General features: G+C 34.6%; 1 pseudogene; it reads left to right on the top strand.

Moving 5' to 3' along the window:
- Positions 1–1,620: 1,620 nt before the first annotated feature.
- LOC124077771 (heterogeneous nuclear ribonucleoprotein C-like) lies at positions 1,621–7,055 on the top strand (annotated as a pseudogene).
- Positions 7,056–14,421: the final 7,366 nt, after the last annotated feature.

Raw genomic sequence — 14,421 nt, 5'->3', positions numbered from 1 at the left:
AGGACAGATGATAAGTAAATCAGATTACCTACCATGACATACTTCAGAAGCTGTGGAGCAGACAACCTGAGGATGGGTATCTATTTCATAATTCTTTATATTCTTATACTTTAAAATGCAATTCTAGTGCTGGGGTTGTGGCTCACAGGTAGAGCCCTTGCCTAGCATGGGCAAGGCTCTGGGTTCAATCCCCAACACCACATAAAAATAAATGAAGACATTTTTTTAAAAAAGTGGAATAATCTTAAAAAAAAATACAATGCAATTCTATAATTAAATGATAAGGTTTTAAAAATATACAAATTGGGGCACTTTATATAAACATGTCCAACATACCCCATAAGAAAAATGAAAAGGCAGATAAGTTGGATAAACTATGTTTATATTTGTTATTATAAGTTTAATATTCATAATATACAGAGTTCTAATAAATAAGAGGTAGCTGACTACCCCAATAAAAATACATAACAACATGAACAATGTCAGAAGATGAAATGAAAATGGACAATAAGAAAAGATTTTCAACTTAATAATAAAGGAAAGGCATTGAAAAGAAAAGGAAGGAAGGGAAGGAGGAAAAGAGGAAGGGAGGAAGAAAAGTCTTTTGGCTTGTCAGAGATGCAAAGGAGTCATAAGAGTGATGTGTACTAGAAAAGAATATTCTCTTGTACTTTGTGGAATTGTAAACTGATAGCACGTTTCTGGAGTGCAGTTTGAAAATATGTACAAAAATTTTAAACAGACATGTTTTTTTGTTTTGATCCAGCAGTTCTGCTTCTAGAAATGTATTCTTAGGAGATAACCCTACAAGTAAGTACTGAAAGATATATATACAAGGGCATTCTATATAATACTACTTACATGGAAACCATCTATCCTTTAACAGGGCTGAGTTAAATAACTTACTGTCCAACTACACTACCTAGTTGTGTAAAAATAATGTAGCTCTATATTTAATGACATCAGATGTAAACAACCTATTATTTCACTAGAAATCAGTATACAAAACTGTGGATATAGAATTATCCAGTTATATAAAATCATATACATGTAAGCACTATAAAATGGCTAGAAAATTGACAAAATTTTAGCACTGGTTATCTTTGAGCCATGACTGCAAGAGATTTTCTTTCTCTCTTTTGCCTTTGTATATTGTTTTCATTTTTAAAGCAATGATGAGATACTATAATTAAAATTTTTTAAATTTTTAATCTTCGGGCTGGGGATGTGGCTCAAGCGGTATCGGGCTCGGCGGGCATGCGCACCCCTCTGGGTTCATCCTCAGCACCACATACAAATAAAATAAAGACGTTGTGTCCACCGAAAACCGAAAAAATAAATATTAAAAAACTCTCTCTCTCTCTCTCTCTCTCTCTCTCTCTCTTTAAAAAAATTTTAATTCTCTTTTGAAAAATATATGTAGGTTATTTTTCATAATCTTTGCAGCTACTACTTTATACCTAGTATTCATTTTAATCCACTTAACTTGTATTGTCAATTATGCAAAAAGTAAAAATAAAACCCGTTTTTGATAGTCTGAATACGATAATGCTAATTTAATCCTAAATTTCTAGAATTTTTCCTCCTTCTCTCATTATTTACATTTTAAACGCCACGAGTATGAGCCAACTCTTTAGATGGGAAAATCGTCTCCTCTGTACTGTAATATTACAGCCCTCTTCCCTCCTTGCCCTAACACGCACACGCAACCGCGCACACCATCACTCGCAGAGCCGCCCGCAGCCAGGGCGCCCCCGGGTTGAGCTCATCCCGGACCACAAGGACCGCCAGTGGACTGTTCCATTTTCCCAGAGCGGCGGGGGGGGTGATTTTTAGAAATAGAGCCTACTTAGCCCCATATTCAGTAAAAGACCTCACTATCCCGAATGTAAATAGTGTGCATTGATATAAGTGAGTCTGAGGTGAAACTTTGAAGTCGAGATTCTCTTCTCCTTATTCATAAAAGAGCTCGCTGGGAAGAATGGATTAATCCGAGGCTTCCCGCTCAGGTAAAGAGGCGACACAGGTTTCCCCGGCTTTTTTCATAATAAGGTAACTCTCCAAAAATACCGAGACCCTATCAATGTGTCTCCTTCCAGATGTACAAGCAGTCATTCCGTCCCTCTGTGTGAATTCTCCAACGCTGTAACAGGTCACGGAAAAGCTGAATGCTTACCTCGAACCTCAGGGGGCCAGAAGGTCAGGGCCCGCGGGCACGGGGCCCCTGGAATGTTATAAAACCTGCTCTGAAGCTCTGTATCCCAGGTATTTTATAGACTCCTGACAGGTGGCTGTGGACAGTAGTAGGAGGAAGATCTTGCGCCTTGGATTTACCCCAACAGCCCTGACCTCGTCAGTGTATTATCAGGTTAGAATACTCATTAAGTATAATTTGATTTTTATAAATTTTAATGTTTAAAGAGGAAAAAAAAAATCCACGTGCCCACACTTTTGGCCACTGTACTTGAAGCCGAGGCCAAAGAGAAAATCTCTAGAGGATTTTTACAAGGAACAAGAAGAAATGTAGGTTCATCAGGGAGGAAAGGATTCTAAGCACCTGTGTGCCTGGAACTCTACATTCCTTGTCTGATTAACTTTTCATTGAAAAACCTAACGAAATCTCATTTCAGGAGATTAACTTGCTCAAAAATACAGAAGTTGAGAAGGGGTGTGAGCCCAAATGTTACTCCTAAGTCCATGCTTTTTATACAGTACCATGTTGACTTGAAGAACCTTAGGATTTACTTCTCTCTTATTTTCAATTGAAATAATTTAACCAAAAAGAATAACTTGAAACGATTATTAGTTTGAGGTAGATCCAAAATGAAAATATAGACACTGGGATTCAGGCTGTTTTCTTACTCTAATATTTTTTTTTTCCAATGCAGAATTGAAGATGTGAAAAGTATTGTTTAAATTCTTTCTTTAAACCAACTAAGGTCTTAAGAATATTAGTAATATTTTTTCGAGAATATATGATAAATAATAACCAATAGTGCTATACGGTATATATACTATTTTTGTGAAACTTTGGGTTTAAGTAGTTATGAGGCTTTAGTTTCATATGATGGTGAATTGTTAGGACTTACCCATCCTATTTTTGTCTTTCCTATAAATTCTCTATGACTTGGGCCAGTCATTTTTAAGCAGTTTATTCATCAGTGAAACAGATGCCAACTTACAACAAATTAGTCACAGCATATTAGTTTCTTAGTAAAGCCAAGGATATTTGTTGGTTTTCCATTTCAGTAACATGGAAAGTTTCAGAAAAATCTGAAAAGTTAACTGGTAATTTTAATGTTTTTTTAGAAGAGGGAAGGAAGTTTAAGAGGGAAAATGTGTTTTGTGTTTTAATTTAGTGGTATCTAAGGAGTTTTAAAAATATTGCTTGTCATTGAATAAAATCAGTCCTTTGGGGTAGATGGCATTTTAAAAATGCACACATTGAGCTATTTTTGGGTAATTTGCTTAATATGAGAGTCAGAATTCAAACTTACCACCAACAACCATTTATTTAGTTGATTATATGCCAGTCATTGTATTAAAACTTTACAGGTGTTATCCCCTTTAATTCTTACTTTTGGCCACATGAATTAACCACAACTATAATTTCTAATTTCAGATGAAGGAACTGGCATTTCGAGAGCTAAGTAACTTGCAGGAATAGGAACTGCAACATCCAGATTCTTAACAAACACCATTCCCAGTATGTCTGAATAATCAAAAAGGAAACATTTTCAGGTCTTTCTTTCAGCACTCTCATCTAACACTACCACATGCCCTAATCCTTAGTAAAAGCAATGTGTCTAATCCAAAGTACTGGTTCTGGAGTAGGCAACCTATATAAAGAGGAAAGTTCCAGACAAATATCTGCATAAGGACCATTCCCAGATATCACAATCTTTTTAGATTTGCTCTGTTTTTAATAGTGCCTGAAGTGGCATCTTTAACTTTAGCCTTTGTAATCAAATATTAGTTTAATTGAGAATGACTGAGCTATATAATAAACTGTATGATAAAAATAGCTGACATGTGTATTTATAAATAAGCAAAATACAAATACAGTTTGATTATGATTTTTATGTTATCCCTAATTCTCACTCTGGAAAGGGTGAAATTTTTTACAAAGGTGGTTAAGAGCGATGGTATTATTTTCTTTGAACAGATGATTTTCCATGGTCTGGTGTGGGGAGGGGGGGAGAAAGAGACTGGCTCATGCCAATTTATGTTTCATTCCAGTCTGTATTGGTTTCTCTCTCTTTCTTTCTTGCAGTACTGAGGATAGAACCCAGGGGGTTCTCTACCACTGAGCTAAATCCCAACCTTTGTTAAAATTTTGTTTTGTTTTTTGTTTTTGAGACTGGTTCTAAGTTGACCAGGCTGGCCCTGGACTTACAATCCTCTTGCTTTTTAGCCTCTGGAATCAGTAGAATTACAGGCTTGTGCCTCTGCCCCCTGTTGTGTTGGTTTCTTATATCAGGGTAATAAACTAATAGAAATAAATTTAAATTCTACTGTAATTGGTCAGAGTTCATTTATCAATCAAGTTGTAGCAGAAGAGAGAGAGTGACAGATTAGGGAAAAGGACACAGACTATTTCACTCCTTAGAGGCCAAACTCAGGTAATAGTGTTAAAAGGAGATGGGGCTGATTAGTTACTTGGGTTGAGCACCAGGCTACAGAGAATGGAAGAAGAAAGAATTAATAGGGTGGAGAAAAGGTGAGTGCTGCCTTTGTTACAATATGGTCTATATAGCTAGTTTTCCTCTTTTTCTTCAAATGTTTGCAACCTTTCTATTTTGCTTTCTCCACAAAATATTTTTTTAAATGAAAACTTGTAATTTTTTGCCTGCATCTCGCGTGGGCGATGGAAATAGGGTTCCCCTAGGTGGAATGGGCTGCCTAAAAAATAAAAGCTAGGAAAAAAGAACGATGAAAAAACCACAGGACTCAGAAAGTAGTTTCAAAATCCAGGACAGGATGGGTAAACCGATCAGACATGGATAGAGCTTCTAGACTATGGCAAAATCGAGCTTGCGCTTGCTTTATTTATATTGGGAAACATCAAAGGCTTTCCATAGAATGTTCTTCACCAAAAATGATTAAAGGTGGGCTGTCCAGTTCCCAACTGGCTATACCCATCTCTGGAGCTACTACAAGGGATCTTCTTAGCAGAGCAGAGATAAAGGTCACACACATTGGGCAATCTATTGCCTTGGGAGAGACATGGATAGTTAGAAATGCCAAACCTAAATCTCCCTGGCTACCATACTGAGAGAAGATCCTCATGTAATTCACTCATGGCTTCCTGCAGTAATTTTTCCTTTTTATCAATTTAATTTATATCATAGAAAAGTTAGAAAATACAGAGGTGAAAAAAAAGAAAATAAAAATAACTAAATGTACTATTACTAAGAGTAACTCCTTTTACCTTGGGATATTTACTCTTTTAACACAAGTGGTGGCTGATTAGGTGCTAAGACTCCTAATTATCATCCCAAGCCCTATCAATTAGATTTAATTTTTCAATTTAGGTTTAGATCTAAATTTTCAAGATTGTGTTTATGAAATTATATGCTTCACATAGAAATGAAGTTTCAAACTGCTAATAGCAAAGACTACACATGAAAATAACATTTTAGGGTATACAATTTGCTTCTAGGTAAAAAATTGACCTATTACTGTTATATTGTATTTCTTCTCCCATAAAATCCTAACACTTCATATTAAAAAAAAAAAAAAAAAATCTTACTGGGCTGGGGATGTAGCTCAGTGGCAGAGCATTTACTTAATCTGCTTGAGGCCCTGCTTCAATCCCTGGCACTAACAACAACAACAACAACAAAAACCCTGAATAAATTGCTTAAATTCACACAAGTGCCTTTAAAAAAAAAAAAAACACCTTTATTTCATGCATTTACATACGGTGCATGAGGATTGAACCCAGGGCCCCAAGCATGCTAGGGGAGCACTCTACCGCTGAGCCACAATCCCAGCCCTTACAAGTGCCTTTTTAAAGTTAAAGATTTATCATTCTGTGAAGAGAGGAAGATAGCTGTTGCAGCCATCTTGCTGACCTCTCCACATGGAACTGGGTGTGGAAGATTCAGAATCAAACCTCTTCTCCTTCCCTGCTCCTATGAGATTTCTTTTTTATATTCACTTTTTGTTTTTGTTTTTGTTTTTGGCTTCGTGAGGAACCTTATCATCAAACATGATTGCTAGCAGTATTACCAAAAAACAAACAAACAAAAACAGATCCATGCTCGTATAAACTCCCAAGTATTCATTGGGGATGTCAACCCTCTTGTGGTCAAGAAGTCTGATGTAGAGGCAATCTTCTCCAAATGGGTTGCTCGGTTCATAAGGCTTTGCCTTCGTCCAGTATGTAAATGAGAGAAACACCCTGGCTGCTGTAACAGGAGAGGATGGCAGATGGTTGCTGTCCAGGTTTTAGATACCATTCTGGCTGCAGAGCCAAAAGTGAACAGAGGAAAAGCAGGAATGAAACAATCTACAGTGGATATGTATGACTCCTCTTTTGACATGGAGTATGATTTTCAATGGGATTATTATGATGGGATGTAGAGTTACCCAGCATGCACTGTTCCTCCTCCTCCTTTATTGCTAGGGCTGTAGTGCCTTCTAAATGCCAGCGTGTGTGAAGAAACATGCTGTGCCAAAGTGGCTTCAATTTTAAGAGTGGACAGCAGGGATCTTCTTCCAAGTCTGGAAAGTTGAAAGGAGATGACCTTCAGGCCATTAAGAAGGAGATGACCCAGATAAAACAAAATGTGGATTTTCCACTGGAAAGCCTGGAGAAAAAATTGAAAAAGAACAGAGCAAACAAGCAGTAGAGATTAAGAACGCTAAGTCAGAACACGAGCATAGCAGCAGCTCCCTGAAAAAAGATGAGCCTGTGTTTTTTGCTGAAACCACAAGCATAGTTAAGGGAACAGATACTTTGAAAAAAAAAAAGTAAAATATATTAAGAGTATATTAATAGAGTCATGATTCACTTAATGACAGAGATATGTTGTGATAAACACTTCATTAGACAGTCTTAGTATACTTACACGAAGCTAGCCAGATATTATAGCCTTTAGGCTGTGTGGTAGTACAGCCTATTGCTACTAGACTACAAATCAATACAGCATGTTACTATACTGAATACTGTGGAAAGTTATAACACACCAGTAATGTTATATCTAAGCATATCTAAACAAAAAAGGTGCTGTAAAATTACTAGGCAATAGGAATTTTTCAGCTCTGTTATGATCTTATGAAACCACTGATACGTACGTGGTCCATCATTGATCAAAACAACATTTTATGCAGTGCATGACTCATGAATGTAATATATATATATGTATATATATTTATATATATGTATATATATTTTTATATATGTATGTATATATGTATAGTTATATATATGTTTATTACATATATATGTTTATTTCCTACACAACTACTAAGAAACAAATGAAGAAACTCTGTTGATCTAATCACTTAATTTAAAGGTCTGCTTTTCTTATATCACTACAACAGAATTTTCATTTGAAGTTTAGATTATATTGATCATTAATCCAAGAAATACTGGATTCATTGATCTATAATTGTGAATATTGAAACATTTTATCCATATTTTCACTTTAAAAATGTTCCCACTTTTGGAGCTATGAAATTCTTATTTATTCAAAATTTGGTGTAAATTCCTTGTTTTCTTTTAGATTTGAACTATTTTTTTTACTGTAATTCTTTAAAGTATATGGGATTTGGTAGATGACAAGTGAGACACTAAAGAAATTTTTCCCAAATGTCCAGTTTTTACAGTATTATTTATTGAATAATTTTCCATCCCACTGTTTTTGTTTCCCAAGATAATTTACATGGAATGGGTATTGATAAATACCTATTGGGCATCTGTTGAGATCATCCTGTTTTCTAACTGATTCATATAATGTATATTCATGGGTTTACATCTTTTCAGTGCTAAGAACATCAATTATTAGGGTAGATTCTTTAAATTATTATTGACAGAGTATTTAGTTTCCATTTAAGAATTTTTTTGGTTATATTTTTAGTCTCAGGATTCTGTTAGTCTACTAAAATGAGCTAGATAATTTTAATCACTTTTAAGTTCTGATTAGTTTATAAAATCTAGAAATTTCTCATTCTATAAAACTTCAATGAAATGATCTGTCTAGACTCAGCGATATTTCAGAGAAATTCTTTAGTTATTTAAAAAGTGTGTGTATTTTGGTTGTTTGGTCTTGGTCAACTATATAATGTTTGGATACATAAAGAACTTATGAGAAGAAAATTACTTTTAAGCCCACTTGCCAGAGATAACATTTTGGTGTAGTTCTTTCTAACCAATTTTAGTGACAAAATTGGTATTACAGTATATTACTTCTTTTTGATTTTTTTATACCATGTTATGTGCTTATTCTCCTATAATTTAATATTTTAAAATATGATATTTTTATAAAACATTCAATTGGTAAACATTTAACTTTTTTATTTCTGATATAAGTAGTACATTATTTTCCTATGAGTTCCTCCAAAATACTTTTTGAAAAGTCAGTTCATATCTTGAGTTCTATTAATTTACCTTAATAACCTGTAATTTTAAATGATTAATTTTATTTTTACATTAAACAACTTAGAACTTCAACTGCAATTTATTTCAGTGAACAATAACAACCAATGCCCAAGTTAGTATTTTTGAGGACCAAGATTAAGTGGACAGCTTCTATAGATATTGACAAGACAAAACAAACCCTGGGAAGGTAATTTGGTGGTAGAGTCCTGGCTTGACATTCTTGAGGCCCTAGGTTCAATCCCCAGCACCACACAAATACACATACAAAAAGACTTGATGACTGATTGAATTGGTGGTGGATAGATGGCATGATAGATTAAAGAAGACTTCTAGGTTTTTGGCTTGAACGAAACTGGATTTTACAAAAAACCGTTTCCCACTATCATATGTTAAATAATCTATTCCTGTTCTTTGGCTATGACACTTTGTAGTTTCTTCCAACTGTTAGTACATCAGTGTGACAGTTATGTTACAATTATTTTAGCTTTACAATGTGTTTTAATAGTTGGAGAGACAAATCCTCTCTACCCATAATTCTTATTTTGAAAAATCTTTTGTCTATTTTCACCTGTTATTCAATATTAATATAGAATCATTTAAAAAAAATAAATTAATCTGAGAACAGTTTTCTTCTCCTTTTTTTTTTTTTTTTAGCTCTCAGTATGAAGTTTTATACATTTCTTTATATAGATTCCACACATTTCTTGTTAGGATTATTCTAAGTATTTTGTTACTGTTGTTATTGTGCTATTTTAACTGCATTGGATTTAGTTTACTTTATTGATGTAAGATGTCTAGATTGTGGAAACGTTGAAGAATGCTACACTGATGATACTTTAGATCTAAAACTTTTGGGCAAGGACCCAAAATTGTTTAAGCCCAAATATAGCATGATTATATTTTCTGTTTGATGTTGCAAGCAAGATATGTTCATATACTGAACTTGAGACTGCAGAGAAAAAAGTAAAGAGAACTGATGAGTTTGTGAAAGAACTATAGTTATTAATATTTAAACCAGAACGTGGGTAGTGGGTAGTTGTTACTTGGCATGTGCATTCATGTCCAATGCCAGCACTGCCCAGTGCTAACTGCAATCACAGAATTTAAAGAACTGCTGAGCTATTTGGTAGAAATAAAATCCAAATTTCAAAAGAAATTTACAAATTTTCATTAGCAGCTGACTTTAGAGTGATGTGTTTGAATTTTCTAAGCATCTGCCTTGTCAATGTGACTCTACTTCAAGAGCAACTGATTGAGCTAAAAGCAAACTATGCTCAACAAAAACCCATAGTATCCCTGAAATTTTTAAGATGAATATACATAACACACATTACTATTCTGAAATGTCTGGGTCTTTGGCCAAATTCTTGCAATATTTTAGTCTACCAACTCTTTTAATATATATTCTCTTTTTTGAACTATGGAAATCAAATCTAAGAGCCACTTTCAGTAATGTAAACCTGGATTGATAATTAAGATGGGTTCTGTCTATACATAGTCCCGGTTTTGTTTTATTTTAAAACAGCTTTATTGAAACATAATTCACATACTGTACAATTTACTCATTAAAGGTATACAAGTCACTGGTTTTTAGTATAACAACCATCAACAGTCAATTTTAGAACATTTTCATTTAGAGTGCATACACCTCTGCTTTAAGCAACCACTAATCTACTTTTGCCTGTATAAAATTCCCTTTCCATTTATACAGATCTCTTCTACGAGTTCATATGAATGCAATCATAGAATATATGATTTTTATGACTGGCTTCTTCCACTTTTCTTTCAGATTCATTCATGTTGCAGCATGTATCAGTACTTAATTGTTTTCTTGTGGTCAAACAATATACCATGATATGTATATATCACATTTTAATTTATGTATTTGTCTGTTGATAAACATTTGGGTTGGGCTGGGGATGTGGCTCAAGCGGTAGCGCGCTGGCCTGGCATGCGTGTGGCCCGGGTTTGATCCTCAGCACCACATACAAACAAAGATGTTGTGTCTACCGAAAACTAAAAAAAAAATATTAAAAAAAAAATTCTCTCTCTCCTCTCTCACTCTCTCTTAAAAAAAAAAACAAAACATTTGGGTTGTTTTCATCTTCTGGTGATTCTGAATATTGCAATAATCATTTGTGCACAAATTTCTGTGTGAACATATTTTTATTTCTCTTGAATGTATACCTAGAACTTCTGGGTCACGTGGGAACTAGATGTTTAATGATTTGAGGAACTGCCAGGCTGTTTTCCAAAGTAGCAATACAATTTTCCATTCCTATCAACAGTATATGAGAGCTCCAATTTCTCTTCTTCTTTGCCAATATGTGTTATCTGACTTTTAATTTTGGCTATTGTAGTGGGTATGAAGTGGTAGTCCCTTGTGGTTTTGATTTCCATTTCCCTTGTGACAATGATGTTAAACATCTTTTCATGTGTTTTTTGGCCATTTGTGTTTCTTCTTTGGAAAATGTCTACTCATTATTCTTAGTCCATTTTTTAAAAGTTGGGCCATTTGTTAGTTATTGAGTTTAAAAATTCATTACAGTAGATGCAGATCTCATATCAGTTATGTGATTTGCAGGTATTTTTCTTATTCCTTAGGTTTTTTTTCACTTTCACTTTTCTCTTCATGGTATCTCTTGAAACACAAATGTTTTAACTTTTGATGAAGTCCAGTTTGTAGGTTGATTTTCTTTTAGAAGCTGGTGCTTTTGTTTTCACATCTAAGAATCTTTCACTAGCTACTCAGGGGGATTGCAAGTTCAAGGCTAGCCTGGGCAACTCAACAAGACCCTGTCTCAAAATAAAGTAAAAACAATTAAAAGGCTGGGGGTGTAACTTAGTAGTAGAATACTATTGGATTCAATCCCCAGCACGGTGGGGGGGAGGGGGAGGAAAAAGGAAAAGAAAGAATCCTTTACTAAATTCAAGGACTTAACTCCATGATGATTTCCCCCCGCCACCCCCCAGGGGTGGGTTGGGGATGGGTGGCAGAGTAGTTTAGTACTGGGGGGAATTGAACCCAGGGGTGCTTTACCATGAGCTGCATCCCCAGTCCTTTTTTTTTTTTTTTTTTTTTTTTGAGGTAGGGTCTCGCTAAATTGATGAGGCTAGCCTCGAACTTTTAATTTTCCTGCTTCAGCTTTCTAAGTGACTGGAATTACAGGCCTGAGTCACTGTGCCTAGCCTACCTCCATGTTTTCTTCCTCCTTTTTTTTTTTTTTTTTAGTTGTAGATGAACACAATACCTTTACTTTTATTTATTTTTATGTGGGGCTGAGAATTGAATCCAGCACCTCACACATGTGAGGCAAGCACTCTACCGCTGAGTTACAACCCCTCCATATCTTCTTATGGATATATTTATAGGGTTTGCTTTTATACATAGGCCATTGATCCATCTTTATTTTTGCAAATGGTATGAAGTAGGGTCCTAGTCTTTTGCATGTGGCTATCTAGTTGTCCTAGTACCACGTATTAAACAACAGCTCTTGGTTCTTGAGCAGTTATATATAAAAGTATTCTAACTTTGAAATTAATTGGAGAGTACTTGTCCCATAATTTTGCACCTTTATATTAACAAAGCTGATTATTTGGACACTGCTTTGTAAGTCTATAGAACTAAACACTTTTGAATAGCTAACAGACTACAATGCCATTATTGTTGATTTAAAATATACATAGCCTTTTTGACTGTTGTGATTCCCTACTGAAAAACATGAAAACCTCAGAAGTATGGCATAATCTTCACGTCCACTCTTTCACGGTAGTTTCTATCTTACCATTAAGTGACAGGAACAATCAAGATCATGAGATTACCCTTGATTTAGAGGAATCAAAATGTGTGGGAACAGTGGAAACCAATGGTGACTGGCTAGATATTATAAGAGGGCTTGGTAGTAAGAGAGAGAAAGGGTTAAGGAGTAATGATAAAAGTGAAGCTACAGGAATAGTCATGTAGATGCCTGGATTGGATTGGAGTTGGCCCCTGGGGCTACAATAAACAACAACTTGGAAAGCTTAGAAGCTGTAACTCAATGTTAGAAGTATTGTTTAATGAGAATTTGCTTCTTAAAAATAAAATGTCATTACCTTTTCTCTTATTCTTTTAGGAAAACAAATTGTTTTCCTATTCTCCCACTTTCAAGTAAAATACAAAAGACATAGTAAATTAAGATGGGTAATAATAACTCCCAGAATTAGATAATATTTTTATAGGTTGATTCTAGAGCCGAGTTCTGTTTTGACTAAATACATCTTGTAAATAAAAAAGGTTTTCTTGAATGTTTTAGAGAGACAGTAGTAGACTATTAACAGAAAAAACTTTGGTAGCTTGCGTTTTCCTTAATGCTCCTTAGAATTCTTTGACTCTTTCTCATTTCATAAACGTCCCCTGGATTCAACTCTGACTTCAATTATTACCTATATGAAGATGACTCCCCTAGCTACATTTCCTTAATATCCACACATATTTCTACTTGACCACACATTTCTAACTGGGAGTCAACAGGCATCTCAAATTTAACTTACCCCAAATCCAAATTATTCTTAACCCTCTCTGCTTTCAGCCTATGCTTTTAAAATCTCTTTATTTCACTTTAATGGCACCAGTGTCCATCTAGAGAACTAAGCCCGATTTGTCAGTAGTACTTGACTCCCATCCTTTCTCTGACCTTATGTATTCATTGCTTCAAGTATTTTATACTTTATCTTTCAAATTCACCCTCTTCTCACCAGCCCTGTTTCCATAGCCAAGTCCTCAAATCTCATTTTAATAGTTTTCTAATTCCTCCTTCATCATTTTTTTGTACCTGACTTGAACAATTACATTTATTTTGATTCATCCTTCTCCATCCTTTTTCACATTGTCATTCCTTCACACAGCTGCCTGTTTCTTTCGATTTTAATTGAAATTACAAAAGCAATATAGCCACATCAAAAGTTATAAGTATTATGTCAAAGAGTATGGAAATTTTTAACAGGTGGATACATATTTCTGAACTGAATACAATTTCCAGGTTCACCATACATCACTAGATACTTTATTGCAATGTAATAGTACCTTTTTTTAGTGTTAACTTGCAGAGGTATTCTAAAATGCAAATTTTTCATATTTACCTGTGTGGAGTGAAATCCAAGCTCTTTTTAGACTGGAATACCAGTATCAGCCTCTACATTCTATCGAGATTTTTCAGATTATGAATAAAACAAACTTTCTAGTGTAACTGTAAGTTTTTATATATTCCTCCCCCTCTTTCGAATGGCTGGTTTCTTTCCTCCCTTAACTAGAAAATTATTTATCTTTCTTTAATGTCCAAATTTTACTTTTTTTTTTTTTTTTTTTGGTGTGTGTGTGTGTGGTGCTGGGGATTGAACCCAGGGGCTGTGTATGCAAGGCAAGATGAACTATATCTCCAGCCCAAATTTTATCCTTCTTGTGAAACTTTTTCCAAAACATCCATGTGTCTTTGGTACTTTCACAACACTTTTAATACAAATATTGTTTATCTGTTTTAAATTCATATGATCTAGTTTTCTGGGTTATGAGCTATATGAGGAAAAAGACCAGGTTATTCATTTTATATTCACTGTTTCCAGGACACAGGTGTAGGGCACAATACTTGATAAATGAGTGATCTATAGTTACTGTGGATACACAAATTCAAATTTTCATTAGGGAAATTAAACACTTATTTATTCAGAGACATTTTTTCATATTGAATAGTGATATCATGGTCAACATAGCTTTCAAACTAGTTTTCTGGTAAGCATTCCTTAAAGAGAGGTTTCACAGCAATATTGTAGGCAGA

This window comes from Marmota monax, unplaced genomic scaffold, assembly GCF_021218885.2.
Source record: "Marmota monax isolate L192 unplaced genomic scaffold, Marmota_monax_Labrador192_F-V1.1 WCK01_AAM20220418_F8-fsc00077, whole genome shotgun sequence".
Classification (NCBI taxonomy): domain Eukaryota; kingdom Metazoa; phylum Chordata; class Mammalia; order Rodentia; family Sciuridae; genus Marmota; species Marmota monax.
This window is presented reverse-complemented; position numbering and strand designations above follow the sequence as displayed.